Source organism: Pseudophryne corroboree, chromosome 7 (assembly GCF_028390025.1).
Source record: "Pseudophryne corroboree isolate aPseCor3 chromosome 7, aPseCor3.hap2, whole genome shotgun sequence".
Taxonomy (NCBI): domain Eukaryota; kingdom Metazoa; phylum Chordata; class Amphibia; order Anura; family Myobatrachidae; genus Pseudophryne; species Pseudophryne corroboree.
Genome location: NC_086450.1, coordinates 258223756 through 258248794, shown reverse-complemented (window position 1 = coordinate 258248794; position 25039 = coordinate 258223756). Strand labels below are relative to the sequence as shown.

Below are 25039 nucleotides of genomic sequence, written 5' to 3'. Positions count from 1 at the left end.
AAGGGCATAGAAGGGAGCGGCTCAAGAAAAGAGAAGTGGAAACAGACAGCAAACTAGGCTGGAGAGAGACCTAATACAAAGAGATATGAATTATACGAGAGCCGACCAGGGGAAACACAAATTATGCAGTCAAGTTTCCCACATTTGGGGAAATCGCAGGAGCAGCACACCCAGAGTGCAATGGGTGAGCCTTGCCCTGGGAGAAGCACCTTCATGATCATAGTATCTCACCTGGCAGGTAAGTAGGAGTTGGGCTAGAGCTGGGGAGGGTCGCTGCTCGGGTTCCCCCCTGTGAAGAGAAGGAGATCCAACTGAGGCAGCACAAGGGAACTTTCGAAAGAAGAACAAGGCTAGAGGAAGATCTGAGACAAAGAAATCTGACTTTTACCAGAGCTGACCAGAGGAAAGCACAAACACAGTCCCCCACTACCACAAATAATGCAGTCGAGTTTCCCACATTTGGGGAAATCACAGGGGTCAGCATATCCAGAATGCAATGAATGAACATCACCCTGGGAGAACAATCTTCATGACCATGGTATCGCCTATGCAAAATAAGTATGATTTGGGATAGGGCTGGGGAGGGCCGCTGCTCAGGCACATCTCTGTCAAGTAAAGGAGATTCAACTGAGGCAGCACAAGGGAACTCTCATCTGGGGACAACAACTGCAGGGAGAACACATATTTTCAGATGAAAATCTTGGTAATGCTCTGGTTTCTCTTCAGAACGAACAAATCTTTCGCCTTTTACTAAAGATTTCCGTGGAGAGGAGCAAAACCGAGTTTTATCTCAATTTTTGCATGCCCCATCTTATTGGGGTTTCTTTTATCGGTTTAAAGATAGAATGAGTGTGCTTTAATGTAAGCTCATTTGCATAGAAATGACAGTAAATGTTTGTTTCTTTTCAAACAGAACTTTCTTGACCATGCTACTTGCTTGAAAGATCTGGGAGCACATGGAATACAGTACAAACCATGATTATAGCAAGGAGAAGCCAGGTGAGAAATCTGCTTCCTTTCAAATTGGGCGCTCACTTTGATCTGAATGAGGACTGCTGGCACGGCACTCAGGCGACAGGTGGAATCTTGGTCATGCTCTGGTTTCTCTTCAGAACGAGCAAATTTTTCGCCTTTTATTAAAGATTTCTGTGGAGAGGAGCAAAACTGAGTTTTATCTCAATTTTTGCATGCCTTGTCTTATTGGGGTTTCTTTTATCGGTTTAAAGATAGAACGAGTGTGCTTTAATGTAAGCTCATTTGCATAGAAATGACAGTAAATGTTTGTTTCTTTTCAAACAGAACTTTCTTGACCACACGCTTGAAAGATCTGGGAGCACATGGAAAAGAGTACAAACCATGTTTATAGCAAGGGGAAGCCTGGTGAGAAATCTGCTTTCATTCTTTCAAATTGGGTGCTCACTTTGAGCTGAATGAGGATTGCTGGCATGGCACTCAGGCGACAGTTGGAATCTTGGTCATGCTCTGGTTTCTCTTCAGAATGAACAAATCTTTCGCCTTTTATTAAAGATTTCCGTGGAGAGGAGCAAAACTGAGTTTTATCTCAATTTTTGCATGCCCCATATTATTGGGGTTTCTTTTATCAGTTTAAAGACAGAACGAGTGTGCTTTCTTGTTAGCTTTAATGTAAGTTTATTTGCATAACAATGACAGTAAATGTCTGTTTCTTTTCAAGCAGAACTTTCTTGACCATACTAATTGCTTGAAAGATCTGGGAGCACATGGAAAAGAGTACAAACCATGCTTATAGCAAGGGGAAGCCTGGTGAGCAATCTGCTTTCTTTCTTTCAAATTGGGTGCTCACTTTGAGCTGAATGAGGACTGCTGGCATGGCACTCAGGCGACAGGTGGAATCTTGGTCATACTCTGGTTTCTCTTCAGAACTAACAAATATTTTGCTTTTTATTAAAGATTTCCGTGGAGAGGAGCAAAACTGAGTTTTATCTCAATTTTTGCATGCCCCATATTATTGGATTTTTTTTTATCAGTTTAAAGACAGAACGAGTGTGCTTTAATGTAAGCTCATTTGCATAGAAATGACAGTAAATGTTTGTTTCTTTTCAAACAGAACTTTCTTGACCACACGCTTGAAAGATCTGGGAGCACATGGAAAAGAGTACAAACCATGTTTATAGCAAGGGGAAGCCTGGTGAGAAATCTGCTTTCTTTCTTTCAAATTGGGTGCTCACTTTGAGCTGAATGAGGATTGCTGGCATGGCACTCAGGCGACAGGTGGAATCTTGGTCATGCTCTGGTTTCTCTTCAGAATGAACAAATCTTTCGCCTTTTATTAAAGATTTCCGTGGAGAGGAGAAAAAATGAGTTTTATCTCAATTTTTGCATGCCCCATATTATTGGGGTTTCTTTTATCAGTTTAAAGACAGAACGAGTGTGCTTTCTTGTTAGCTTTAATGTAAGTTTATTTGCATAACAATGACAGTAAATGTCTGTTTCTTTTCAAGCAGAACTTTCTTGACCATGTGCTCCCAGATCTTTCAAGCAATTAGTATAGTCAAGAAAATTCTGTTTGAAAAGAAACAAACATTTACTGTCATTTCTATGCAAATGAGCTTACATTAAAGCACACTCGTTCTGTCTTTAAACTGATAAAAGAAACCCCAATAAGACGGGGCATGCAAAAATTGAGATAAAACTCAGTTTTACTCCTCTCCACGGAAATCTTTAGTAAAAGGCGAAAGATTTGTTCGTTCTGAAGAGAAACCAGAGCATGACCAAGATTCCTCCTGTCGCCTGAGTGCTGTGCCAGCAGTCCTCATTCAGCTCAAAGTGAGCGCCCAATTTGAAAGAAAGCAGATTTCTCACCTGTCTTCCCCTTGCTATAAGCATGGTTTGTACGGTTTTCCATGTGCTCCCAGATCTTTCAAACAAGTAGCATGGTAAAGAAAGTTCTGTTTGAAAAGAAACAAACATTTACTGTAATTTTTATGCAAATGAGCTAACATTAAAGCACACTCATTCTATCTGTAAACTGATAAAAGAAACCCCAATAAGACGGGGCATGAAAAAATTGAGATAAAACTCAATTTTGCTCCTCTCCACGGAAATCTTTAGTAAAAGGCGAAAGATTTGTTCGTTCTGAAGAGAAACCAGAGCATGACCAAGATTCCACCTGTCGCCTGAGTGCCATGCCAGCAGTCCTCATTCAGCTCAAAGTGAGCACCCAATTTGAAAGAAAGCAGATTTCTCACCAGGCTTCCCCTTGCTATAAGCATGGTTTGTACTCTTTTCCATGTGCTCCCAGATCTTTCAAGCAATTAGTATGGTCAAGAAAGTTCTGCTTGAAAAGAAACAGACATTTACTGTCATTGTTATGCAAATAAACTTACATTAAAGCTAAAAAGAAAGCACACTCATTCTATCTTTAAACTGATAAAAGAAACCCCAATAAGACGGGGCATGCAAAAATTGAGATAAAACTCAGTTTTGCTCCTCTCCACAGGAATCTTTAGTAAAAGGCGAAAGATTTGTTCGTTCTGAAGAGAAACCAGAGCATGACCAAGATTCCACCTGTCGCCTGAGTGCCATGCCAGCAATCCTCATTCAGCTCAAAGTGAGCACCCAATTTGAAAGAAAGCAAATTTCTCACCTGTCTTCCCCTTGCTATAAGCATTGTTTGTACTGTTTTCCATGTGCTCCCAGATCTTTCAAGCAAGTAGCATGGTAAAGAAAGTTCTGTTTGAAAAGAAACAAACATTTACTGTCATTTCTATGCAAATGAGCTTACATTAAAGCACACTCATTCTATCTTTAAACCAATTAAAAAAAAAACCAATAAGATGGGGCATGCAAAAATTGAGATAAAACTCAATTTTGCTCCTCTCCACGGAAATCTTTAGTAAAAGGCGAAAGATTTGTTTGTTCTGAAGAGAAACCAGAGCATGATCAAGATTCCACCTGTCGCCTGAGTGCCATGCCAGCAGTCCTCTTTCAGCTCAAAGTGAGCACCCAATTTGAAAGAAAGCAGATTTCTCACCAGGCTTCCCCTTGCTATAAGCATGGTTTGTACTCTTTTCCATGTGCTCCCAGATCTTTCAAGCAATTAGTATGGTCAAGAAAGTTCTGCTTGAAAAGAAACAGACATTTACTGTCATTGTTATGCAAATAAACTTACATTAAAGCTAAAAAGAAAGCACACTCATTCTGTCTTTAAACTGATAAAAGAAACCCCAATAATATGGGGCATGCAAAAATTGAGATAAAATTCAGTTTTGCTCCTCTCCACGGAAATCTTTAATAAAAGGCGAAAGATTTGTTCGTTCTGAAGAGAAACCAAAGCATGACCAAGATTCCACCTGTCGCCTGAGTGCCATGCCAGCAATCCTCATTCAGCTCAAAGTGAGCACCCAATTTGAAAGAAAGAAAGCAGATTTCTCACCAGGCTTCCCCTTGCTATAAGCATGGTTTGTACTCTTTTCCATGTGCTCCCAGATCTTTCAAGCAAGTAGCATGGTAAAGAAAGTTCTGTTTGAAAAGAAACAAACATTTACTGTAATTTCTATGCAAATGAGCTAACATTAAAGCACACTCATTCTATCTTTAAACTGATAAAAAAAAAAAACCAATAAAACGGGGCATGCAAAAATTGAGATAAAACTCAGTTTTGCTCCTCTCCACGGAAATCTTTAGTAAAAGGCGAAAGATTTGTTCGTTCTGAAGAGAAACCAGAGCATGACCAAGATTCCACCTGTCGCCTGAGTGCCATGCCAGCAATCCTCATTCAGCTCAAAGTGAGCACCCAATTTGAAAGAAAGAAAGCAGATTTCTCACCAGGCTTCCCCTTGCTATAAACATGGGCCCTCATTCCGAGTTGTTCGCTCGGTAAATTTCATCGCATCGCAGCGATTTTCCGCTTAGTGCGCATGCGCAATGTCCGCACTGCGACTGCGCCAAGTAAATTTGCTATGAAGTTAGGATTTTTACTCACGGCTTTTTCTTCGCTCCGGCGATCGTAGTGTGATTGACAGGAAATGGGTGTTTCTGGGCGGAAACAGGCCGTTTTATGGGCGTGTGGGAAAAAACGCTACCGTTTCCGGGAAAAACGCAGGAGTTTCCGGAGAAACGGAGGAGTGTCTGGGCGAACGCTGGGTGTGTTTGTGACGTCAAACCAGGAACGACAAGCACTGAACTGATCGCAGATGCCGAGTAAGTTTGAAGCTACTCAGAAACTGCTACGAGGTGTGTAATCGCAATATTGCGATTACTTCGTTCGCAATTTTAAGATGCTAAGATTCACTCCCAGTAGGCGGCGGCTTAGCGTGAGCAACTCTGCTAAAATCGCCATGCGAGCGAACAACTCGGAATGACCTCCATGGTTTGTACTCTTTTTCCATGTGCTCCCAGATCTTTCAAGCAATTAGTATAGTCAATAAAGTTCTGTTTGAAAAGAAACAAACATTTACTGTCATTTCTATGCAAATGAGCTTACATTAAAGCACACTCATTCTATCTTTAAACCGATAAAAGAAAACCCAATAAGATGGGGCATGCAAAAATTGAGATCAAACTCAGTTTTGCTCCTCTCCACGGAAATCTTTAGTAAAAGGCGAAAGATTTGTTCGTTCTGAAGAGAAACCAGAGCATGACCAAGATTCCACCTGTCGCCTGAGTGCCATGCCAGCAATCCTCATTCAGCTCAAACTGAGCACCCAATTTGAAAGAAAGCAAATTTCTCACCTGTCTTCCCCTTGCTATAAGCATGGTTTGTACTGTTTTCCATGTGCTCCCAGATCTTTCAAGCAAGTAGCATGGTAAAGAAAGTTCTGTTTGAAAAGAAACAAACATTTACTGTCATTTCTATGCAAATGAGCTTACATTAAAGCACACTCATTCTACCTTTAAACCGATAAAAAAAAAACCAATAAGATGGGGCATGCAAAAATTGAGATAAAACTCAGTTTTGCTCCTCTCCACAGAAATCTTTAGTAAAAGGCGAAAGATTTGTTCGTTCTGAAGAGAAACCAGAGCATGACCAAGATTCCACCTGTCGCCTGAGTGCCATGCCAGCAATCCTCATTCAGCTCAAAGTGAGCACCCAATTTGAAAGAAAGCAAATTTCTCACCTGTCTTCCCCTTGCTATAAGCATGGTTTGTACTGTTTTCCATGTGCTCCCAGATCTTTCAAGCAAGTAGCATGGTAAAGAAAGTTCTGTTTGAAAAGAAACAAACATTTACTGTCATTTCTATGCAAATGAGCTTACATTAAAGCACACTCATTCTATCTTTAAACCGATAAAAAAAAAAAACCAATAAGATGGGGCATGCAAAAATTGAGATAAAACTCAGTTTTGCTCCTCTCCACAGAAATCTATAGTAAAAGGCGAAAGATTTGTTCGTTCTGAAGAGAAACCTGAGCATGACCAAGATTCCACCTGTCGCCTGAGTGCCATGCCAGCAGTCCTCATTCAGTTCAAAGTGAGCACCCAATTTGAAAGAAAGCAAATTTCTCACCTGTCTTCCCCTTGCTATAAGCATGGTTTGTACTGTTTTCCATGTGCTCCCAGATCTTTCAAGCAAGTAGCATGGTAAAGAAAGTTCTGTTTGAAAAGAAACAAACATTTACTGTCATTTCTATGCAAATGAGCTTACATTAAAGCACACTCATTCTATCTTTAAACCGATAAAAAAAAAACCAATAAGATGGGGCATGCAAAAATTGAGATAAAACTCAGTTTTGCTCCTCTCCACAGAAATCTTTAGTAAAAGGCGAAAGATTTGTTCGTTCTGAAGAGAAACCAGAGCATGACCAACATTCCACCTGTCGCCTGAGTGCCATGCCAGCAGTCCTCATTCAGCTCAAAGTGAGCACCCAATTTGAAAGAAAGCAAATTTCTCAACTGTCTTCCCCTTGCTATAAGCATGGTTTGTACTGTTTTCCATGTGCTCCCAGATCTTTCAAGCAAGTAGCATGGTAAAGAAAGTTCTGTTTGAAAAGAAACAAACATTTACTGCCATTTCTATGCAAATGAGCTTACATTAAAGCACACTCATTCTATCTTTAAACCGATAAAAAAAAAAACAATAAGATGGGGCATGCAAAAATTGAGATAAAACTCAGTTTTGCTCCTCTCCACAGAAATCTTTAGTAAAAGGCGAAAGATTTGTTCGTTCTGAAGAGAAACCAGAGCATGACCAAGATTCCACCTGTCGCCTGAGTGCCATGCCAGCAGTCCTCATTCAGCTCAAAGTGAGCACCTAATTTGAAAGAAAGCAGATTTCTCACCAGGCTTCCCCTTGCTATAAGCATGGTTTGTACTGTTTTCCATGTGCTCCCAGATCTTTCAAGCAAGTAGCATGATAAAGAAAGTTCTGTTTGAAAAGAAACAAATATTTACTGTCATTTCTATGCAAATGAGCTTACATTAAAGCACACTCATTCTATCTTTAAACCGATAAAAGAAACCCCAATAAGACAGGGCATGCAAAAATTGAGATAAAACTCAGTTTTGCTCCTCTCCACGGAAATCTTTAGTAAAAGGTGAAAGATTTGTTCGTTCTGAAGAGAAACCAGAGCATGACCAAGATTCCACCTGTCGCCTGAGTGCCATGCCAGCAATCCTCATTCAGCTCAAAGTGAGCACCCAATTTGAAAGAAAGCAAATTTCTCACCTGTCTTCCCCTTGCTATAAGCAAGGTTTGTACTGTTTTCCATGTGCTCCCAGATCTTTCAAGCAAGTAGCATGGTAAAGAAAGTTCTGTTTGAAAAGAAACAAACATTTACTGTAATTTCTATGCAAATGAGCTAACATTAAAGCACACTCATTCTATCTTTAAACTGATTAAAAAAAAACCCAATAAGACGGGGCATGCAAAAATTGAGATAAAACTCAGTTTTGCTCCTCTCCACGGAAATCTTTAGTAAAAGGCGAAAGATTTGTTTGTTCTGAAGAGAAACCAGAGCATGACCAAGATTCCACCTGTCGCTTGAGTGCCATGCCAGTAGTTCTCATTCAGCTCAAAGTGAGCACCCAATTTGAAAGAAAGCAGATTTCTCACCAGGCTTCCCCTTGCTATAAGCATGGTTTGTACTGTTTTCCATGTGCTCCCAGATCTTTCAAGCAAGTAGCATGATAAAGAAAGTTCTGTTTGAAAAGAAACAAATATTTACTGTCATTTCTATGCAAATGAGCTTACATTAAAGCACACTCATTCTATCTTTAAACCGATAAAAGAAACCCCAATAAGACAGGGCATGCAAAAATTGAGATAAAACTCAGTTTTGCTCCTCTCCACGGAAATCTTTAGTAAAAGGTGAAAGATTTGTTCGTTCTGAAGAGAAACCAGAGCATGACCAAGATTCCACCTGTCGCCTGAGTGCCATGCCAGCAATCCTCATTCAGCTCAAAGTGAGCACCCAATTTGAAAGAAAGCAAATTTCTCACCTGTCTTCCCCTTGCTATAAGCAAGGTTTGTACTGTTTTCCATGTGCTCCCAGATCTTTCAAGCAAGTAGCATGGTAAAGAAAGTTCTGTTTGAAAAGAAACAAACATTTACTGTAATTTCTATGCAAATGAGCTAACATTAAAGCACACTCATTCTATCTTTAAACTGATTAAAAAAAAACCCAATAAGACGGGGCATGCAAAAATTGAGATAAAACTCAGTTTTGCTCCTCTCCACGGAAATCTTTAGTAAAAGGCGAAAGATTTGTTTGTTCTGAAGAGAAACCAGAGCATGACCAAGATTCCACCTGTCGCTTGAGTGCCATGCCAGTAGTTCTCATTCAGCTCAAAGTGAGCACCCAATTTGAAAGAAAGCAGATTTCTCACCAGGCTTCCCCTTGCTATAAGCATGGTTTGTACTGTTTTCCATGTGCTCCCAGATCTTTCAAGCAAGTAGCATGGTAAAGAAAGTTCTGTTTGAAAAGAAACAAACATTTACTGTCATTTCTATGCAAATGAGCTTACATTAAAGCACACTCATTCTATCTTTAAACCGATGAAAGAAACCCCAATAAGATGGGGCATGCAAAAATTGAGATAAAACTCAGTTTTGCTCCTCTCCACGGAAATCTTTAGTAAAAGGCGAAATATTTGTTCGTTCTGAAGAGAAACCAGAGCATGACCAAGATTCCACCTGTCGCCTGAGTGCCATGCCAGCAATCCTCATTCAGCTCAAAGTGAGCACCCAATTTGAAAGAAAGAAAGCAGATTTCTCACCAGGCTTCCCCTTGCTATAAACATGGTTTGTACTCTTTTCCATGTGCTCCCAGATCTTTCAAACAAGTAGCATGGTAAAGAAAGTTCTGTTTGAAAAGAAACAAACATTTACTGTAATTTTTATGCAAATGAGCTAACATTAAAGCACACTCATTCTATCTGTAAACCGATAAAAGAAACCCCAATAAGACGGGGCATGAAAAAATTGAGATAAAACTCAATTTTGCTCCTCTCCACGGAAATCTTTAGTAAAAGGCGAAAGATTTGTTCGTTCTGAAGAGAAACCAGAGCATGACCAAGATTCCACCTGTCGCCTGAGTGCCATGCCAGCAGTCCTCATTCAGCTCAAAGTGAGCACCTAATTTGAAAGAAAGCAGATTTCTCACCAGGCTTCCCCTTGCTATAAGCATGGTTTGTACTGTTTTCCATGTGCTCCCAGATCTTTCAAGCAAGTAGCATGATAAAGAAAGTTCTGTTTGAAAAGAAACAAATATTTACTGTCATTTCTATGCAAATGAGCTTACATTAAAGCACACTCATTCTATCTTTAAACCGATAAAAGAAACCCCAATAAGACAGGGCATGCAAAAATTGAGATAAAACTCAGTTTTGCTCCTCTCCACGGAAATCTTTAGTAAAAGGTGAAAGATTTGTTCGTTCTGAAGAGAAACCAGAGCATGACCAAGATTCCACCTGTCGCCTGAGTGCCATGCCAGCAATCCTCATTCAGCTCAAAGTGAGCACCCAATTTGAAAGAAAGCAAATTTCTCACCTGTCTTCCCCTTGCTATAAGCAAGGTTTGTACTGTTTTCCATGTGCTCCCAGATCTTTCAAGCAAGTAGCATGGTAAAGAAAGTTCTGTTTGAAAAGAAACAAACATTTACTGTAATTTCTATGCAAATGAGCTAACATTAAAGCACACTCATTCTATCTTTAAACTGATTAAAAAAAAACCCAATAAGACGGGGCATGCAAAAATTGAGATAAAACTCAGTTTTGCTCCTCTCCACGGAAATCTTTAGTAAAAGGCGAAAGATTTGTTTGTTCTGAAGAGAAACCAGAGCATGACCAAGATTCCACCTGTCGCTTGAGTGCCATGCCAGTAGTTCTCATTCAGCTCAAAGTGAGCACCCAATTTGAAAGAAAGCAGATTTCTCACCAGGCTTCCCCTTGCTATAAGCATGGTTTGTACTGTTTTCCATGTGCTCCCAGATCTTTCAAGCAAGTAGCATGATAAAGAAAGTTCTGTTTGAAAAGAAACAAATATTTACTGTCATTTCTATGCAAATGAGCTTACATTAAAGCACACTCATTCTATCTTTAAACCGATAAAAGAAACCCCAATAAGACAGGGCATGCAAAAATTGAGATAAAACTCAGTTTTGCTCCTCTCCACGGAAATCTTTAGTAAAAGGTGAAAGATTTGTTCGTTCTGAAGAGAAACCAGAGCATGACCAAGATTCCACCTGTCGCCTGAGTGCCATGCCAGCAATCCTCATTCAGCTCAAAGTGAGCACCCAATTTGAAAGAAAGCAAATTTCTCACCTGTCTTCCCCTTGCTATAAGCAAGGTTTGTACTGTTTTCCATGTGCTCCCAGATCTTTCAAGCAAGTAGCATGGTAAAGAAAGTTCTGTTTGAAAAGAAACAAACATTTACTGTAATTTCTATGCAAATGAGCTAACATTAAAGCACACTCATTCTATCTTTAAACTGATTAAAAAAAAACCCAATAAGACGGGGCATGCAAAAATTGAGATAAAACTCAGTTTTGCTCCTCTCCACGGAAATCTTTAGTAAAAGGCGAAAGATTTGTTTGTTCTGAAGAGAAACCAGAGCATGACCAAGATTCCACCTGTCGCTTGAGTGCCATGCCAGTAGTTCTCATTCAGCTCAAAGTGAGCACCCAATTTGAAAGAAAGCAGATTTCTCACCAGGCTTCCCCTTGCTATAAGCATGGTTTGTACTGTTTTCCATGTGCTCCCAGATCTTTCAAGCAAGTAGCATGGTAAAGAAAGTTCTGTTTGAAAAGAAACAAACATTTACTGTCATTTCTATGCAAATGAGCTTACATTAAAGCACACTCATTCTATCTTTAAACCGATGAAAGAAACCCCAATAAGATGGGGCATGCAAAAATTGAGATAAAACTCAGTTTTGCTCCTCTCCACGGAAATCTTTAGTAAAAGGCGAAATATTTGTTCGTTCTGAAGAGAAACCAGAGCATGACCAAGATTCCACCTGTCGCCTGAGTGCCATGCCAGCAATCCTCATTCAGCTCAAAGTGAGCACCCAATTTGAAAGAAAGAAAGCAGATTTCTCACCAGGCTTCCCCTTGCTGTAAACATTGGCCCTCATTCCGAGTTGTTCGCTCGGTAAATTTCATCGCATCGCAGCGATTTTCCGCTTAGTGCGCATGCGCAATGTCCGCACTGCGACTGCGCCAAGTAAATTTGCTATGAAGTTAGGATTTTTACTCACGGCTTTTTCTTCGCTCAGGCGATCGTAGTGTGATTGACAGGAAATGGGTGTTTCTGGGCGGAAACAGGCCGTTTTATGGGCGTGTGGGAAAAAACGCTACCATTTCCGGGAAAAACGCAGGAGTTGCCGGAGAAACGGAGGAGTGTCTGGGCGAACGCTGGGTGTGTTTGTGACGTCAAACCAGGAACGACAAGCACTGAACTGATCGCAGATGCCGAGTAAGTTTGAAGCTACTCAGAAACTGCTACGAGGTGTGTAATCGCAATATTGCGATTACTTCGTTCGCAATTTTAAGATGCTAAGATTCACTCCCAGTAGGCGGCGGCTTAGCGTGAGCAACTCTGCTAAAATCGCCTTGCGAGCGAACAACTCGGAATGACCTCCATGGTTTGTACTCTTTTTCCATGTGCTCCCAGATCTTTCAAGCAATTAGTATAGTCAAGAAAGTTCTGTTTGAAAAGAAACAAACATTTACTGTCATTTCTATGCAAATGAGCTTACATTAAAGCACACTTATTCTATCTTTAAACCGATAAAAGAAACCCCAATAAGATGGGGCATGCAAAAATTGAGATAAAACTCAGTTTTGCTCCTCTCCACGGAAATCTTTAGTAAAAGGCGAAAGATTTGTTCGTTCTGAAGAGAAACCAGAGCATGACCAAGATTCCACCTGTCGCCTGAGTGCCATGCCAGCAATCCTCATTCAGCTCAAAGTGAGCACCCAATTTGAAAGAAAGAAAGCAGATTTCTCACCAGGCTTCCCCTTGCTATAAACATGGTTTGTACTCTTTTTCCATGTGCTCCCAGATCTTTCAAGCAAGTAGCATGGTAAAGAAAGTTCTGTTTGAAAAGAAACAAACATTTACTGTAATTTCTATGCAAATGAGCTAACATTAAAGCACACTCATTCTATCTTTAAACTGATAAAAGAAACCCCAATAAGACGGGGCATGCAAAAATTGAGATAAAACTCAGTTTTGCTCCTCTCCACGGAAATCTTTAGTAAAAGACGAAAGATTTGTTCGTTCTGAAGAGAAACCAGAGCATGACCAAGATTTCACCTGTCGCCTGAGTGATATGCCAGCAGTCCTCATTCAGCTCAAAGTGAGCACCCAATTTGAAAGAAAGCAGATTTCTCACCAGGCTTCCCCTTGCTATAAACATGGTTTGTACTCTTTTCCATGTGCTCCCAGATCTTTCAAGCAATTAGTATGGTCAAGAAAGTTCTGCTTGAAAAAAAACAGACATTTACTGTCATTGTTATGCAAATAAACTTACATTAAAACTAAAAAGAAAGCACACTCGTTCTGTCTTTAAACTGATAAAAGAAACCCCAATAATATGGGGCATGCAAAAATTGAGATATAACTCAGTTTTGCTCCTCTCCACAGAAATCTTTAGTAAAAGGCGAAAGATTTGTTCGTTCTGAAGAGAAACCAGAGCATGACCAAGATTCCACCTGTCGCCTGAGTGCCATGCCAGCAATCCTCATTCAGCTCAAAGTGAGCGCTCAATTTGAAAGAAAGAAAGCAGATTTCTCACCTGTCTTCCCCTTGCTATAAGCATGGTTTGTACTATTTTCCATGTGCTCCCAGATCTTTCAAGCAAGTAGCATGGTAAAGAAAGCTCTGTTTGAAAAGAAACAAACATTTACTGTCATTTCTATGCAAATGAGCTTACATTAAAGCACACTCATTCTATCTTTAAACCGATAAAAAAAAAACCAATAAGATGGGGCATGCAAAAATTGAGATAAAACTCAGTTTTGCTCCTCTCCACGGAAATCTTTAGTAAAAGGCGAAAGATTTGTTCGTTCTGAAGAGAAACCAGAGCATGACCAAGATTCCACCTGTCGCCTGAGTGCCATGCCAGCAATCCTCATTCAGTTCAAAGTGAGCGCCCAATTTGAAAGAAAGAAAGCAGATTTCTCACTAGGCTTCCCCTTGCTATAAACATGGTTTGTATTCTTTTTCCATGTGCTCCCAGATCTTTCAAGCAATTAGTATAGTCAAGAAAGTTCTGTTTGAAAAGAAACAAACATTTACTGTCATTTCTATGCAAATGAGCTTACATTAAAGCACACTCGTTCTGTCTTTAAACTGATAAAAGAAACCCCAATAAGATGGGGCATGCAAAAATTGAAACAAAACTCAGTTTTGCTCTTCTCCACGGAAATCTTTAGTAAAAGGCGAAAGATTTGTTCGTTCTGAAGAGAAACCAGAGCATGACCAAGATTCCACCTGTCGCCTGAGTGCCATGCCAGCAATCCTCATTCAGCTCAAAGTGAGCACCCAATTTGAAAGAAAGAAAGCAGATTTCTCACCAGGCTTCCCCTTGCTATAAGCATGGTTTGTACTCTTTTCCATGTGCTCCCAGATCTTTCAAGCAAGTAGCATGGTAAAGAAAGTTCTGTTTGAAAAGAAACAAACATTTACTGTAATTTCTATGCAAATGAGCTAACATTAAAGCACACTCATTCTATCTTTAAACTGATAAAAGAAACCCCAATAAGACGGGGCACGCAAAAATTGAGATAAAACTCAGTTTTGCTCCTCTCCACGGAAATCTTTAGTAAAAGGCGAAAGATTTGTTCGTTCTGAAGAGAAACCAGAGCATGACCAAGATTCCACCTGTCGCCTGAGTGCCATGCCAGCAGTCCTCATTCAGCTCAAAGTGAGCACCCAATTTGAAAGAAAGCAGATTTCTCACCAGGCTTCCCCTTGCTATAAGCATGGTTTGTACTCTTTTCCATGTGCTCCCAGATCTTTCAAGCAATTAGTATGGTCAAGAAAGTTCTGCCTGAAAAGAAACAGACATTTACTGTCATTGTTATGCAAATAAACTTACATAAAAGCTAAAAAGAAAGCACACTCGTTCTGTCTTTAAACTGATAAAAGAAACCCCAATAATATGGGGCATGCAAAAATTGAGATAAAACTCAGTTTTGCTCCGCTCCACGGAAATCTTTAATAAAAGGCGAAAGATTTGTTCGTTCTGAAGAGAAACCAAAGCATGACCAAGATTCCACCTGTCGCCTGAGTGCCATGCCAGCAATCCTCATTCAGCTCAAAGTGAGCACCCAATTTGAAAGAAAGAAAGCAGACTTCTCACCAGGCTTCCCCTTGCTATAAACATGGTTTGTACTCTTTTTCCATGTGCTCCCAGATCTTTCAAGCAATTAGTATAGTCAAGAAAGTTCTATTTGAAAAGAAACAAACATTTACTGTCATTTCTATGCAAATGAGCTTACATTAAAGCACACTCGTTCTGTCTTTAAACTGATAAAAGAAACCCCAATAAGACGGGGCATGCAAAAATTGAGATAAAACTCAGTTTTGCTCCTCTCCACGGAAATCTTTAGTAAAAGGCGAAAGATTTGTTCGTTCTGAAGAGAAACCAGAGCATGATCAAGATTCCACCTGTCGCCTGAGTGCCATGCCAGCAGTCCTCATTCAGCTCAAAGTGAGCACCCAATTTGAAAGAAAGCAGATTTCTCACCAGGCTTCCCCTTGCTATAAGCATGGTTTGTACTCTTTTCCATGTGCCCCCAGATCTTTCAAGCAATTAGTATGATCAAGAAAGTTCTGTTTGAAAAGAAACAGACATTTACTGTCATTGTTATGCAAATAAACTTACATTAAAGCTAAAGAGAAAGCACACTCATTCTGTCTTTAAACTGATAAAAGAAACCCCAATAATATGGGGCATGCAAAAATTAAGATAAAACTCAGTTTTGCTTCTCTCCACGGAAATCTTTAGTAAAAGGCGAAAGATTTGTTCGTTCTGAAGAGAAACCAGAGCATGACCAAGATTCCACCTGTCGCCTGAGTGCCATGCCAGCAATCCTCATTCAGTTCAAAGTGAGCGCCCAATTTGAAAGAAAGAAAGCAGATTTCTCACCAGGCTTCCCCTTGCTATAAACATGGTTTGTACTCTTTTTCCATGTGCTCCCAGATCTTTCAAGCAATTAGTATAGTCAAGAAAGTTCTGTTTGAAAAGAAACAAACATTTACTGTCATTTCTATGCAAATGAGCTTACATTAAAGCACACTCGTTCTGTCTTTAAACTGATAAAAGAAACCCCAATAAGACGGGGCATGCAAAAATTGAGATAAAACTCAGTTTTGCTCTTCTCCACGGAAATCTTTAGTAAAAGGCGAAAGATTTGTTCGTTCTGAAGAGAAACCAGAGCATGACCAAGATTCCACCTGTCGCCTGAGTGCCATGCCAGCAATCCTCATTCAGCTCAAAGTGAGCACCCAATTTGAAAGAAAGAAAGCAGATTTCTCACCAGGCTTCCCCTTGCTATAAACATGGGCCCTCATTCCGAGTTGTTCGCTCGGTAAAAATCCTCGCATCGCAGCGATTTTCCGCTTAATGCGCATGCGCAATGTCCGCACTGCGACTGCGCCAAGTAAATTTGCTATGCACTTAGTAATTTTACTCACGGCATTTTCATCGTTCTGGCGATCGCAATGTGATTGACAGGAAATGGGTGTTACTGGGCGGAAACAGGCCGTTTTATGGGCGTGTGGGAAAAAACGCTACCGTTTCCGGAAAAAACGCAGGAGTGGCCGGAGAAACGGAGGAGTGTCTGGGCGAACGCTGGGTGTGTTTGTGACGTCAAACCAGGAACGACAAGCACTGAACTGATCGCAGATGCCGAGTAAGTCTGAAGCTACTCAGAAACTGCTACGAGGTGTGTAATTGCAATATTGCGATTACTTCGTTCGCAGTTTTAAGATGCTAAGATTCACTCCCAGTAGGCGGCGGCTTAGCGTGAGCAACTCTGCTAAAATCGCCTAGCGAGCGAACAACTCGGAATGACCTCCATGGTTTGTACTCTTTTTCCATGTGCTCCCAGATCTTTCAAGCAATTAGTATAGTCAAGAAAGTTCTGTTTGAAAAGAAACAAACATTTACTGTCATTTCTATGCAAATGAGCTTACATTAAAGCTAAAGAGAAAGCACACTCGTTCTGTCTTTAAACTGATAAAAGAAACCCAAATAAGACGGGGCATGCAAAAATTGAGATAAAACTCAGTTTTACTCTTCTCCACGGAAATCTTTAGTAAAAGGCGAAAGATTTGTTCGTTCTGAAGAGAAACCAGAGCATGACCAAGATTCCTCCTGTCGCCTGAGTGCCATGCCAGCAGTCCTCATTCAGCTCAAAGTGAGCACCCAATTTGAAATAAAGCAGATTTCTCACCAGGCTTCCCCTTGCTATAAGCATGGTTTGTACTCTTTTCCATGTGCTCCCAGATCTTTCAAGCAAGTAGCATGGTAAAGAAAGTTCTGTTTGAAAAGAAACAAACATTTCCTGTCATTTCTATGCAAATGAGCTTACATTAAAGCACACTCATTCTATCTTTAAACTGATAAAAGAAAACCCAATAAGACGGGGCATGCAAAAATTGAGATAAAACTCAGTTTTGCTCCTCTCCACGGAAATCTTTAGTAAAAGGCGAAAGATTTGTTCGTTCTGAAGAAAAACCAGAGCATGACCAGGATTCCACCTGTCGCCTGAGTGCCATGCCAGCAGTCCTCATTCAGCTCAAAGTGAGCACCCAATTTGAAATAAAGCAGATTTCTCACCAGGCTTCCCCTTGCTATAAGCATGGTTTGTACTCTTTTCCATGTGCTCCCAGATCTTTCAAGCAATTAGTATGGTCAAGAAAGTTCTGCTTGAAAAGAAACAGACATTTACTGTCATTGTTATGCAAATAAACTTACATTAAAGCTAAAAAGACAGCACACTCGTTCTGTTTTTAAACTGATAAAAGAAACCCCAATAATATGGGGCATGCAAAAATTGAGATAAAACTCAGTTTTGCTCCGCTCCACGGAAATCTTTAGTAAAAGGTGAAAGATTTGTTCGTTCTGAAGAAAAACCAGAGCATGACCAAGATTCTAGAGATGAGCGGGTTCGGTTCCTCGGAATCCGAACCCGCCCGAACTTCATGTTTTTTTACACGGGTCCGAGCGACTCGGATTTTCCCGCCTTGCTCGGTTAACCCGAGCGCGCCCGAACGTCATCATCACGCTGTCGGATTCTCGCGAGGCTCGGATTCTATCGCGAGACTCGGATTCTATATAAGGAGCCGCGCGTCGCCGCCATTTTTCACACGTGCATTGAGATTCATAGGGAGAGGACGTGGCTGGCGTCCTCTCCGTTTATAGAGATTCGAGAAGAGAGAGAGACAGAGAGAGACACAGTAGTAATTTGGGGAGCATTAGGAGGAGTACTACTACTACTAGTACTTGCTGAAGTGATAGAGAGAGATAGTGTGACTGTATTATCTGACTTGTGGGGGAGACACTGACAGTGGGGAGCAGTTAGAGTCTGAGAGCAGGACTCAGGACTCAGGAGTACATATAACGTACAGTGCACACTTTTGCTGCCAGAGTGCCAGCCACACTGCCATTGTTTGTGACCACACTGACCACCAGTATAATATATATTGTGATTGTCTGCTTAGGACTCAGGAGTACTACTTGCAAGTTGCTGATAGTGTGACCAGTGACCTGACCACCAGTTTAATAATCACCACCAGTTTATGAGTTTAATATATATTATATATATATATATATAATTGTATATAATTTATATATAATATTGTATACCACCTAGCACCTACCCGTGTTTTTTTTTTTTCTTTCTTCTTTATACATACTACTATAGTAGCTTACTGTAGCAGTCTGCGGTGCTGCTGAGCTGACAGTGTCCAGCAGGTCCGTCATCAGTCATTACATAATAAATATATAATATATATACCTGTCCGGCTGCAGTACTAGTGATATTATATATACATATATATTGATTTCATCTCATTATCATCCAGTCTATATTATCAGCAGACACAGTACGTTAGTCCACGGCTGTAGCTACCTCTGTGTCGGCACTCGGCAGTCCATCCATAATTGTATACCACCTACCCGTGGTTGTTTTTTTTTTTCTTTCTTCTTTATACATACTACTATAGTAGCTTACTGTAGCAGTCTGCAGTGCTGCTGAGCTGACAGTGTCCAGCAGGTCCGTCATCAGTCATTACATAATAAATATATAATATATACCTGTCCGGCTGCAGTACTAGTGATATTATATATACATATATATTGATTTCATCTCATTATCATCCAGTCTATATTATCAGCAGACACAGTACGTTAGTCCACGGCTGTAGCTACCTCTGTGTCGGCACTCGGCAGTCCATCCATAATTGTATACCACCTACCCGTGGTTGTTTTTTTTTTTCTTTCTTCTTTATACATACTACTATAGTAGCTTACTGTAGCAGTCTGCGGTGCTGCTGAGCTGACAGTGTCCAGCAGGTCCGTCATCAGTCATTACATAATAAATATATAATATATATACCTGTCCGGCTGCAGTACTAGTGATATTATATATACATATATATTGATTTCATCTCATTATCATCCAGTCTATATTATCAGCAGACACAGTACGTTAGTCCACGGCTGTAGCTACCTCTGTGTCGGCACTCGGCAGTCCATCCAAAATTGTATACCACCTACCCGTGGTTGTTTTTTTTTTCTTTCTTCTTTATACATACTACTATAGTAGCTTACTGTAGCAGTCTGCGGTGCTGCTGAGCTGACAGTGTCCAGCAGGTCCATCATCAGTCATTACATAATAAATATATAATATATACCTGTCCGGCTGCAGTACTAGTGATATTATATATACATATATATTGATTTCATCTCATTATGATCCAGTCTATATTAGCAGCAGACACAGTACGGTAGTCCACGGCTGTAGCTACCTCTGTGTCGGCACTCGGCAGTCCATCCATAATTGTATACCACCTACCCGTGGTTGTTTTTTTTTTCTTTCTTCTTTATACATACTACTATAGTAGCTTACTGTAGCAGTCTGCGGTGCTGCTGAGCTGACAGTGTCCAGCAGGTCCGTCATCAGTCATTACATAATAAATATATAATATATATACCTGTCCGGCTGCAGTACTAGTGATATTATATATACATATATATTGATTTCATCTCATTATCATCCAGTCTATATTATCAGCAGACACAGTACGTTAGTCCACGGCTGTAGCTACCTCTGTGTCGGCACTCGGCAGTCCATCCATAATTGTATACCACCTACCCGTGGTTGTTTTTTTTTTCTTTCTTCTTTATACATACTACTATAGTAGCTTACTGTAGCAGTCTGCGGTGCTGCTGAGCTGACAGTGTCCAGCAGGTCCGTCATCAGTCATTACATAATAAATATATAATATATACCTGTCCGGCTGCAGTACTAGTGATATTATATATACATATATATTGATTTAATCTCATTATCATCCAGTCTATATTATCAGCAGACACAGTACGTTAGTCCACGGATGTAGCTACCACTGTGTCGGCACTCGGCAGTCCATCCATAATTGTATACCACCTACCCGTGGTTGTTTTTTTTTTCTTTCTTCTTTATACATACTACTATAGTAGCTTACTGTAGCAGTCTGCGGTGCTGCTGAGCTGACAGTGTCCAGCAGGTCCGTCATCAGTCATTACATAATAAATATATAATATATACCTGTCCGGCTGCAATACTAGTGATATTATATATACATATATATTGATTTCATCTCATTATCATCCAGTCTATATTATCAGCAGACACAGTACGTTAGTCCACGGCTGTAGCTACCTCTGTGTCGGCACTCGGCAGTCCATCCATAATTGTATACCACCTACACGTGGTTGTTGTTTTTTTCTTTCTTCTTTATACATACTACTATAGTAGCTTACTGTAGCAGTCTGCGGTGCTGCTGAGCTGACAGTGTCCAGCAGGTCCGTCATCAGTCATTACATAATAAATATATAATATATATACCTGTCCGGCTGCAGTACTAGTGATATTATATATACATATATATTGATTTCATCTCATTATCGTCCAGTCTATATTATCAGCAGACACAGTACGTTAGTCCACGGCTGTAGCTACCTCTGTGTCGGCACTCGGCAGTCCATCCATAATTGTATACCACCTACACGTGGTTGTTTTTTTTTTCTTTCTTCTTTATACATACTACTATAGTAGCTTACTGTAGCAGTCTGCGGTGCTGCTGAGCTGACAGTGTCCAGCAGGTCCGTCATCAGTCATTACATAATAAATATATAATATATATACCTGTCCGGCTGCAGTACTAGTGATATTATACATATATATATATATATATATTAATTTCATCTCATTATCATCCAGTCTATATTAGCAGCAGACACAGTACGGTAGTCCACGGCTGTAGCTACCTCTGTGTCGGCAGTCGCTCGTCCATCCATAATTGTATACCACCTACCCGTGGTTTTTTTTTTTTCTTTCTTCTTGATACATACTACTATAGTAGCTTACTGTAGCAGTCTGCGGTGCTGCTGAGCTGACAGTGTCCAGCAGGTCCGTCATCAGTCATTACATAATAAATATATATACCTGTCCAGCTGCAGTACTAGTGATATTATATATACATATATATTGATTTCATCTCATTATCATCCAGTCTATATTAGCAGCAGACACAGTACGGTAGTCCATGGCTGTAGCTACCTCTGTGTCGGCACTCGGCAGTCCATCCATAAGTATACTAGTATCCATCCATCTCCATTGTTTACCTGAGGTGCCTTTTAGTTGTGCCTATTAAAATATGGAGAACAAAAATGTTGAGGTTCCAAAATTAGGGAAAGATCAAGATCCACTTCCACCTCGTGCTGAAGCTGCTGCCACTAGTCATGGCCGAGACGATGAAATGCCAGCAACGTCGTCTGCCAAGGCCGATGCCCAATGTCATAGTACAGAGCATGTAAAATCCAAAACACCAAATATCAGTAAAAAAAGGACTCCAAAACCTAAAATAAAATTGTCGGAGGAGAAGCGTAAACTTGCCAATATGCCATTTACCACACGGAGTGGCAAGGAACGGCTGAGGCCCTGGCCTATGTTCATGGCTAGTGGTTCAGCTTCACATGAGGATGGAAGCACTCAGCCTCTCACTAGAAAAATGAAAAGACTCAAGCTGGCAAAAGCACCGCAAAGAACTGTGCGTTCTTCGAAATCCCAAATCCACAAGGAGAGTCCAATTGTGTCGGTTGCGATGCCTGACCTTCCCAACACTGGACGTGAAGAGCATGCGCCTTCCACCATTTGCACGCCCCCTGCAAGTGCTGGAAGGAGCACCCGCAGTCCAGTTCCTGATAGTCAGATTGAAGATGTCAGTGTTGAAGTACACCAGGATGAGGAGGATATGGGTGTTGCTGGCGCTGGGGAGGAAATTGACCAGGAGGATTCTGATGGTGAGGTGGTTTGTTTAAGTCAGGCACCCGGGGAGACACCTGTTGTCCGTGGGAGGAATATGGCCATTGACATGCCTGGTGAAAATACCAAAAAAATCAGCTCTTCGGTGTGGAAGTATTTCAACAGAAATGCGGACAACAGGTGTCAAGCCGTGTGTTGCCTTTGTCAAGCTGTAATAAGTAGGGGTAAGGACGTTAACCACCTCGGAACATCCTCCCTTATACGTCACCTGCAGCGCATTCATAATAAGTCAGTGACAAGTTCAAAAACTTTGGGTGACAGCGGAAGCAGTCCACTGACCAGTAAATCCCTTCCTCTTGTAACCAAGCTCACGCAAACCACCCCACCAACTCCCTCAGTGTCAATTTCCTCCTTACCCAGGAATGCCAATAGTCCTGCAGGCCATGTCACTGGCAATTCTGACGAGTCCTCTCCTGCCTGGGATTCCTCCGATGCATCCTTGAGTGTAATGCCTACTGCTGCTGGCGCTGCTGTTGTTGCTGCTGGGAGTCGATCGTCATCCCAGAGGGGAAGTCGTAAGCCCACTTGTACTACTTCCAGTAAGCAATTGACTGTCCAACAGTCCTTTGCGAGGAAGATGAAATATCACAGCAGTCATCCTGCTGCAAAGCGGATAACTGAGGCCTTGACAACTATGTTGGTGTTAGACGTGCGTCCGGTATCCGCCGTTAGTTCACAGGGAACTAGACAATTTATTGAGGCAGTGTGCCCCCGTTACCAAATACCATCTAGGTTCCACTTCTCTAGGCAGGCGATACCGAGAATGTACACGGACGTCAGAAAAAGACTCACCAGTGTCCTAAAAAATGCAGTTGTACCCAATGTCCACTTAACCACGGACATGTGGACAAGTGGAGCAGGGCAGGGTCAGGACTATATGACTGTGACAGCCCACTGGGTAGATGTATGGACTCCCGCCGCAAGAACAGCAGCGGCGGCACCAGTAGCAGCATCTCGCAAACGCCAACTCTTTCCTAGGCAGGCTACGCTTTGTATCACCGCTTTCCAGAATACGCACACAGCTGAAAACCTCTTACGGCAACTGAGGAAGATCATCGCGGAATGGCTTACCCCAATTGGACTCTCCTGTGGATTTGTGGCATCGGACAACGCCAGCAATATTGTGTGTGCATTAAATATGGGCAAATTCCAGCACGTCCCATGTTTTGCACATACCTTGAATTTGGTGGTGCAGAATTTTTTAAAAAACGACAGGGGTGTGCAAGAGATGCTGTCGGTGGCCAGAAGAATTGCGGGACACTTTCGGCGTACAGGCACCACGTACAGAAGACTGGAGCACCACCAAAAACAACTGAACCTGCCCTGCCATCATCTGAAGCAAGAAGTGGTAACGAGGTGGAATTCAACCCTCTATATGCTTCAGAGGTTGGAGGAGCAGCAAAAGGCCATTCAAGCCTATACAATTCAGCACGATATAGGAGGTGGAATGCACCTGTCTCAAGCGCAGTGGAGAATGATTTCAACATTGTGCAAGGTTCTGATGCCCTTTGAACTTGCCACACGTGAAGTCAGTTCAGACACTGCCAGCCTGAGTCAGGTCATTCCCCTCATCAGGCTTTTGCAGAAGAAGCTGGAGACATTGAAGGAGGAGCTAACACAGAGCGATTCCGCTAGGCATGTGGGACTTGTGGATGGAGCCCTTAATTCGCTTAACAAGGATTCACGGGTGGTCAATCTGTTGAAATCAGAGCACTACATTTTGGCCACCATGCTCGATCCTAGATTTAAAGCCTACCTTGGATCTCTCTTTCCGGCAGACACAAGTCTGCTGGGGTTCAAAGACCTGCTGGTGAGAAAATTGTCAAGTCAAGCGGAACGCGACCTGTCAACATCTCCTCCTTCACATTCTCCCGCAACTGGGGGTGCGAGGAAAAGGCTCAGAATTCCGAGCCCACCCGCTGGCGGTGATGCAGGGCAGTCTGGAGCGACTGCTGATGCTGACATCTGGTCCGGACTGAAGGACCTGTCAACGATTACGGACATGTCGTCTACTGTCACTGCATATGATTCTCTCACCATTGAAAGAACGGTGGAGGATTATATGAGTGACCGCATCCAAGTAGGCACGTCACACAGTCCGTACTTATACTGGCAGGAAAAAGAGGCAATTTGGAGGCCCTTGCACAAACTGGCTTTATTCTACCTAAGTTGCCCTCCCACAAGTGTGTACTCCGAAAGAGTGTTTAGTGCTGCCGCTCACCTTGTCAGCAATCGGCGTACGAGGTTACATCCAGAAAATGTGGAGAAGATGATGTTCATTAAAATGAATTATAATCAATTCCTCCGTGGAGACATTGACCAGCAGCAATTGCCTCCACAAAGTACACAGGGAGCTGAGATGGTGGATTCCAGTGGGGACGAATTGATAATCTGTGAGGAGGGGGATGTACACGGTGATATATCGGAGGATGATGATGAGGTGGACATCTTGCCTCTGTAGAGCCAGTTTGTGCAAGGAGAGATTAATTGCTTCTTTTTAGGTGGGGGTCCAAACCAACCCGTCATTTCAGTCACAGTCGTGTGGCAGACCCTGTCACTGAAATGATGGGTTGGTTAAAGTGTGCATGTCCTGTTTATACAACATAAGGGTGGGTGGGAGGGCCCAAGGACAATTCCATCTTGCACCTCTTTTTTCTTTCATTTTTATTTGCGTCATGTGCTGTTTGGGGAGTGTTTTTTGGAAGGGCCATCCTGCGTGACACTGCAGTGCCACTCCTAGATGGGCCCGGTGTTTGTGTCGGCCACTAGGGTCGCTTATCTTACTCACACAGCTACCTCATTGCGCCTCTTTTTTTCTTTGCGTCATGTGCTGTTTGGGGAGGGTTTTTTGGAAGGGCCATCCTGCGTGACACTGCAGTGCTACTCCTAGATGGGCCCGATGTTTGTGTCGGCCACTAGGGTCGCTTATCTTACTCACACAGCTACCTCATTGCGCCTCTTTTTTTCTTTGCGTCATGTGCTGTTTGGGGAGGGTTTTTTGGAAGGGACATCCTGCGT

General features: G+C 41.7%; 41 non-coding genes and 1 pseudogene across 41 annotated transcripts; 5 read left to right on the top strand and 37 right to left on the bottom strand.

Moving 5' to 3' along the window:
* Positions 1–104: 104 nt before the first annotated feature.
* On the bottom strand, positions 105–246 carry LOC134946593 (U1 spliceosomal RNA; annotated as a pseudogene).
* Positions 247–398: 152 nt separating this feature from the next.
* LOC134946530 (U1 spliceosomal RNA) lies at positions 399–562 on the bottom strand. The gene has a single exon (XR_010182223.1). It is a non-coding gene; the product is annotated as a U1 spliceosomal RNA (small nuclear RNA).
* Positions 563–706: 144 nt separating this feature from the next.
* Positions 707–822, top strand: LOC134946730 (U5 spliceosomal RNA). Its single transcript, XR_010182333.1, has one exon. It is a non-coding gene; the product is annotated as a U5 spliceosomal RNA (small nuclear RNA).
* A 270-nt stretch (positions 823–1092) lies between these two features.
* Positions 1093–1208, top strand: LOC134946862 (U5 spliceosomal RNA). The gene has a single exon (XR_010182442.1). It is a non-coding gene; the product is annotated as a U5 spliceosomal RNA (small nuclear RNA).
* A 269-nt stretch (positions 1209–1477) lies between these two features.
* On the top strand, positions 1478–1593 carry LOC134946782 (U5 spliceosomal RNA). The gene has a single exon (XR_010182375.1). It is a non-coding gene; the product is annotated as a U5 spliceosomal RNA (small nuclear RNA).
* A 286-nt stretch (positions 1594–1879) lies between these two features.
* LOC134946871 (U5 spliceosomal RNA) lies at positions 1880–1995 on the top strand. The gene has a single exon (XR_010182448.1). It is a non-coding gene; the product is annotated as a U5 spliceosomal RNA (small nuclear RNA).
* Positions 1996–2264: 269 nt separating this feature from the next.
* Positions 2265–2380, top strand: LOC134946819 (U5 spliceosomal RNA). The gene has a single exon (XR_010182406.1). It is a non-coding gene; the product is annotated as a U5 spliceosomal RNA (small nuclear RNA).
* A 252-nt stretch (positions 2381–2632) lies between these two features.
* LOC134946751 (U5 spliceosomal RNA) lies at positions 2633–2748 on the bottom strand. The gene has a single exon (XR_010182350.1). It is a non-coding gene; the product is annotated as a U5 spliceosomal RNA (small nuclear RNA).
* Positions 2749–3018: 270 nt separating this feature from the next.
* Positions 3019–3134, bottom strand: LOC134946743 (U5 spliceosomal RNA). The gene has a single exon (XR_010182343.1). It is a non-coding gene; the product is annotated as a U5 spliceosomal RNA (small nuclear RNA).
* Positions 3135–3416: 282 nt separating this feature from the next.
* On the bottom strand, positions 3417–3532 carry LOC134946823 (U5 spliceosomal RNA). The gene has a single exon (XR_010182408.1). It is a non-coding gene; the product is annotated as a U5 spliceosomal RNA (small nuclear RNA).
* A 271-nt stretch (positions 3533–3803) lies between these two features.
* On the bottom strand, positions 3804–3919 carry LOC134946817 (U5 spliceosomal RNA). Its single transcript, XR_010182404.1, has one exon. It is a non-coding gene; the product is annotated as a U5 spliceosomal RNA (small nuclear RNA).
* A 282-nt stretch (positions 3920–4201) lies between these two features.
* Positions 4202–4317, bottom strand: LOC134946829 (U5 spliceosomal RNA). Its single transcript, XR_010182414.1, has one exon. It is a non-coding gene; the product is annotated as a U5 spliceosomal RNA (small nuclear RNA).
* A 276-nt stretch (positions 4318–4593) lies between these two features.
* LOC134946810 (U5 spliceosomal RNA) lies at positions 4594–4709 on the bottom strand. The gene has a single exon (XR_010182397.1). It is a non-coding gene; the product is annotated as a U5 spliceosomal RNA (small nuclear RNA).
* Positions 4710–5503: 794 nt separating this feature from the next.
* Positions 5504–5619, bottom strand: LOC134946759 (U5 spliceosomal RNA). Its single transcript, XR_010182356.1, has one exon. It is a non-coding gene; the product is annotated as a U5 spliceosomal RNA (small nuclear RNA).
* A 270-nt stretch (positions 5620–5889) lies between these two features.
* Positions 5890–6005, bottom strand: LOC134946828 (U5 spliceosomal RNA). Its single transcript, XR_010182413.1, has one exon. It is a non-coding gene; the product is annotated as a U5 spliceosomal RNA (small nuclear RNA).
* Positions 6006–6277: 272 nt separating this feature from the next.
* Positions 6278–6393, bottom strand: LOC134946861 (U5 spliceosomal RNA). The gene has a single exon (XR_010182441.1). It is a non-coding gene; the product is annotated as a U5 spliceosomal RNA (small nuclear RNA).
* A 270-nt stretch (positions 6394–6663) lies between these two features.
* On the bottom strand, positions 6664–6779 carry LOC134946827 (U5 spliceosomal RNA). The gene has a single exon (XR_010182412.1). It is a non-coding gene; the product is annotated as a U5 spliceosomal RNA (small nuclear RNA).
* A 270-nt stretch (positions 6780–7049) lies between these two features.
* LOC134946844 (U5 spliceosomal RNA) lies at positions 7050–7165 on the bottom strand. The gene has a single exon (XR_010182427.1). It is a non-coding gene; the product is annotated as a U5 spliceosomal RNA (small nuclear RNA).
* A 270-nt stretch (positions 7166–7435) lies between these two features.
* LOC134946797 (U5 spliceosomal RNA) lies at positions 7436–7551 on the bottom strand. Its single transcript, XR_010182387.1, has one exon. It is a non-coding gene; the product is annotated as a U5 spliceosomal RNA (small nuclear RNA).
* Positions 7552–7822: 271 nt separating this feature from the next.
* Positions 7823–7938, bottom strand: LOC134946805 (U5 spliceosomal RNA). The gene has a single exon (XR_010182394.1). It is a non-coding gene; the product is annotated as a U5 spliceosomal RNA (small nuclear RNA).
* Positions 7939–8208: 270 nt separating this feature from the next.
* LOC134946796 (U5 spliceosomal RNA) lies at positions 8209–8324 on the bottom strand. Its single transcript, XR_010182386.1, has one exon. It is a non-coding gene; the product is annotated as a U5 spliceosomal RNA (small nuclear RNA).
* A 271-nt stretch (positions 8325–8595) lies between these two features.
* Positions 8596–8711, bottom strand: LOC134946804 (U5 spliceosomal RNA). The gene has a single exon (XR_010182393.1). It is a non-coding gene; the product is annotated as a U5 spliceosomal RNA (small nuclear RNA).
* A 270-nt stretch (positions 8712–8981) lies between these two features.
* Positions 8982–9097, bottom strand: LOC134946763 (U5 spliceosomal RNA). The gene has a single exon (XR_010182360.1). It is a non-coding gene; the product is annotated as a U5 spliceosomal RNA (small nuclear RNA).
* A 274-nt stretch (positions 9098–9371) lies between these two features.
* On the bottom strand, positions 9372–9487 carry LOC134946741 (U5 spliceosomal RNA). The gene has a single exon (XR_010182342.1). It is a non-coding gene; the product is annotated as a U5 spliceosomal RNA (small nuclear RNA).
* A 270-nt stretch (positions 9488–9757) lies between these two features.
* LOC134946794 (U5 spliceosomal RNA) lies at positions 9758–9873 on the bottom strand. Its single transcript, XR_010182385.1, has one exon. It is a non-coding gene; the product is annotated as a U5 spliceosomal RNA (small nuclear RNA).
* Positions 9874–10144: 271 nt separating this feature from the next.
* On the bottom strand, positions 10145–10260 carry LOC134946803 (U5 spliceosomal RNA). Its single transcript, XR_010182392.1, has one exon. It is a non-coding gene; the product is annotated as a U5 spliceosomal RNA (small nuclear RNA).
* A 270-nt stretch (positions 10261–10530) lies between these two features.
* Positions 10531–10646, bottom strand: LOC134946793 (U5 spliceosomal RNA). The gene has a single exon (XR_010182384.1). It is a non-coding gene; the product is annotated as a U5 spliceosomal RNA (small nuclear RNA).
* A 271-nt stretch (positions 10647–10917) lies between these two features.
* Positions 10918–11033, bottom strand: LOC134946801 (U5 spliceosomal RNA). The gene has a single exon (XR_010182390.1). It is a non-coding gene; the product is annotated as a U5 spliceosomal RNA (small nuclear RNA).
* A 270-nt stretch (positions 11034–11303) lies between these two features.
* LOC134946762 (U5 spliceosomal RNA) lies at positions 11304–11419 on the bottom strand. The gene has a single exon (XR_010182359.1). It is a non-coding gene; the product is annotated as a U5 spliceosomal RNA (small nuclear RNA).
* A 794-nt stretch (positions 11420–12213) lies between these two features.
* LOC134946725 (U5 spliceosomal RNA) lies at positions 12214–12329 on the bottom strand. The gene has a single exon (XR_010182328.1). It is a non-coding gene; the product is annotated as a U5 spliceosomal RNA (small nuclear RNA).
* Positions 12330–12604: 275 nt separating this feature from the next.
* LOC134946766 (U5 spliceosomal RNA) lies at positions 12605–12720 on the bottom strand. The gene has a single exon (XR_010182362.1). It is a non-coding gene; the product is annotated as a U5 spliceosomal RNA (small nuclear RNA).
* A 282-nt stretch (positions 12721–13002) lies between these two features.
* LOC134946756 (U5 spliceosomal RNA) lies at positions 13003–13118 on the bottom strand. Its single transcript, XR_010182354.1, has one exon. It is a non-coding gene; the product is annotated as a U5 spliceosomal RNA (small nuclear RNA).
* A 274-nt stretch (positions 13119–13392) lies between these two features.
* LOC134946778 (U5 spliceosomal RNA) lies at positions 13393–13508 on the bottom strand. The gene has a single exon (XR_010182372.1). It is a non-coding gene; the product is annotated as a U5 spliceosomal RNA (small nuclear RNA).
* A 275-nt stretch (positions 13509–13783) lies between these two features.
* On the bottom strand, positions 13784–13899 carry LOC134946776 (U5 spliceosomal RNA). Its single transcript, XR_010182370.1, has one exon. It is a non-coding gene; the product is annotated as a U5 spliceosomal RNA (small nuclear RNA).
* A 274-nt stretch (positions 13900–14173) lies between these two features.
* Positions 14174–14289, bottom strand: LOC134946749 (U5 spliceosomal RNA). The gene has a single exon (XR_010182348.1). It is a non-coding gene; the product is annotated as a U5 spliceosomal RNA (small nuclear RNA).
* Positions 14290–14571: 282 nt separating this feature from the next.
* LOC134946822 (U5 spliceosomal RNA) lies at positions 14572–14687 on the bottom strand. Its single transcript, XR_010182407.1, has one exon. It is a non-coding gene; the product is annotated as a U5 spliceosomal RNA (small nuclear RNA).
* Positions 14688–14962: 275 nt separating this feature from the next.
* LOC134946737 (U5 spliceosomal RNA) lies at positions 14963–15078 on the bottom strand. Its single transcript, XR_010182338.1, has one exon. It is a non-coding gene; the product is annotated as a U5 spliceosomal RNA (small nuclear RNA).
* Positions 15079–15360: 282 nt separating this feature from the next.
* LOC134946724 (U5 spliceosomal RNA) lies at positions 15361–15476 on the bottom strand. Its single transcript, XR_010182326.1, has one exon. It is a non-coding gene; the product is annotated as a U5 spliceosomal RNA (small nuclear RNA).
* Positions 15477–15751: 275 nt separating this feature from the next.
* On the bottom strand, positions 15752–15867 carry LOC134946777 (U5 spliceosomal RNA). The gene has a single exon (XR_010182371.1). It is a non-coding gene; the product is annotated as a U5 spliceosomal RNA (small nuclear RNA).
* An 806-nt stretch (positions 15868–16673) lies between these two features.
* On the bottom strand, positions 16674–16789 carry LOC134946838 (U5 spliceosomal RNA). Its single transcript, XR_010182422.1, has one exon. It is a non-coding gene; the product is annotated as a U5 spliceosomal RNA (small nuclear RNA).
* Positions 16790–17059: 270 nt separating this feature from the next.
* LOC134946790 (U5 spliceosomal RNA) lies at positions 17060–17175 on the bottom strand. The gene has a single exon (XR_010182381.1). It is a non-coding gene; the product is annotated as a U5 spliceosomal RNA (small nuclear RNA).
* Positions 17176–17457: 282 nt separating this feature from the next.
* LOC134946826 (U5 spliceosomal RNA) lies at positions 17458–17573 on the bottom strand. The gene has a single exon (XR_010182411.1). It is a non-coding gene; the product is annotated as a U5 spliceosomal RNA (small nuclear RNA).
* Between the last annotated feature and the right edge of the window lie 7466 nt (positions 17574–25039).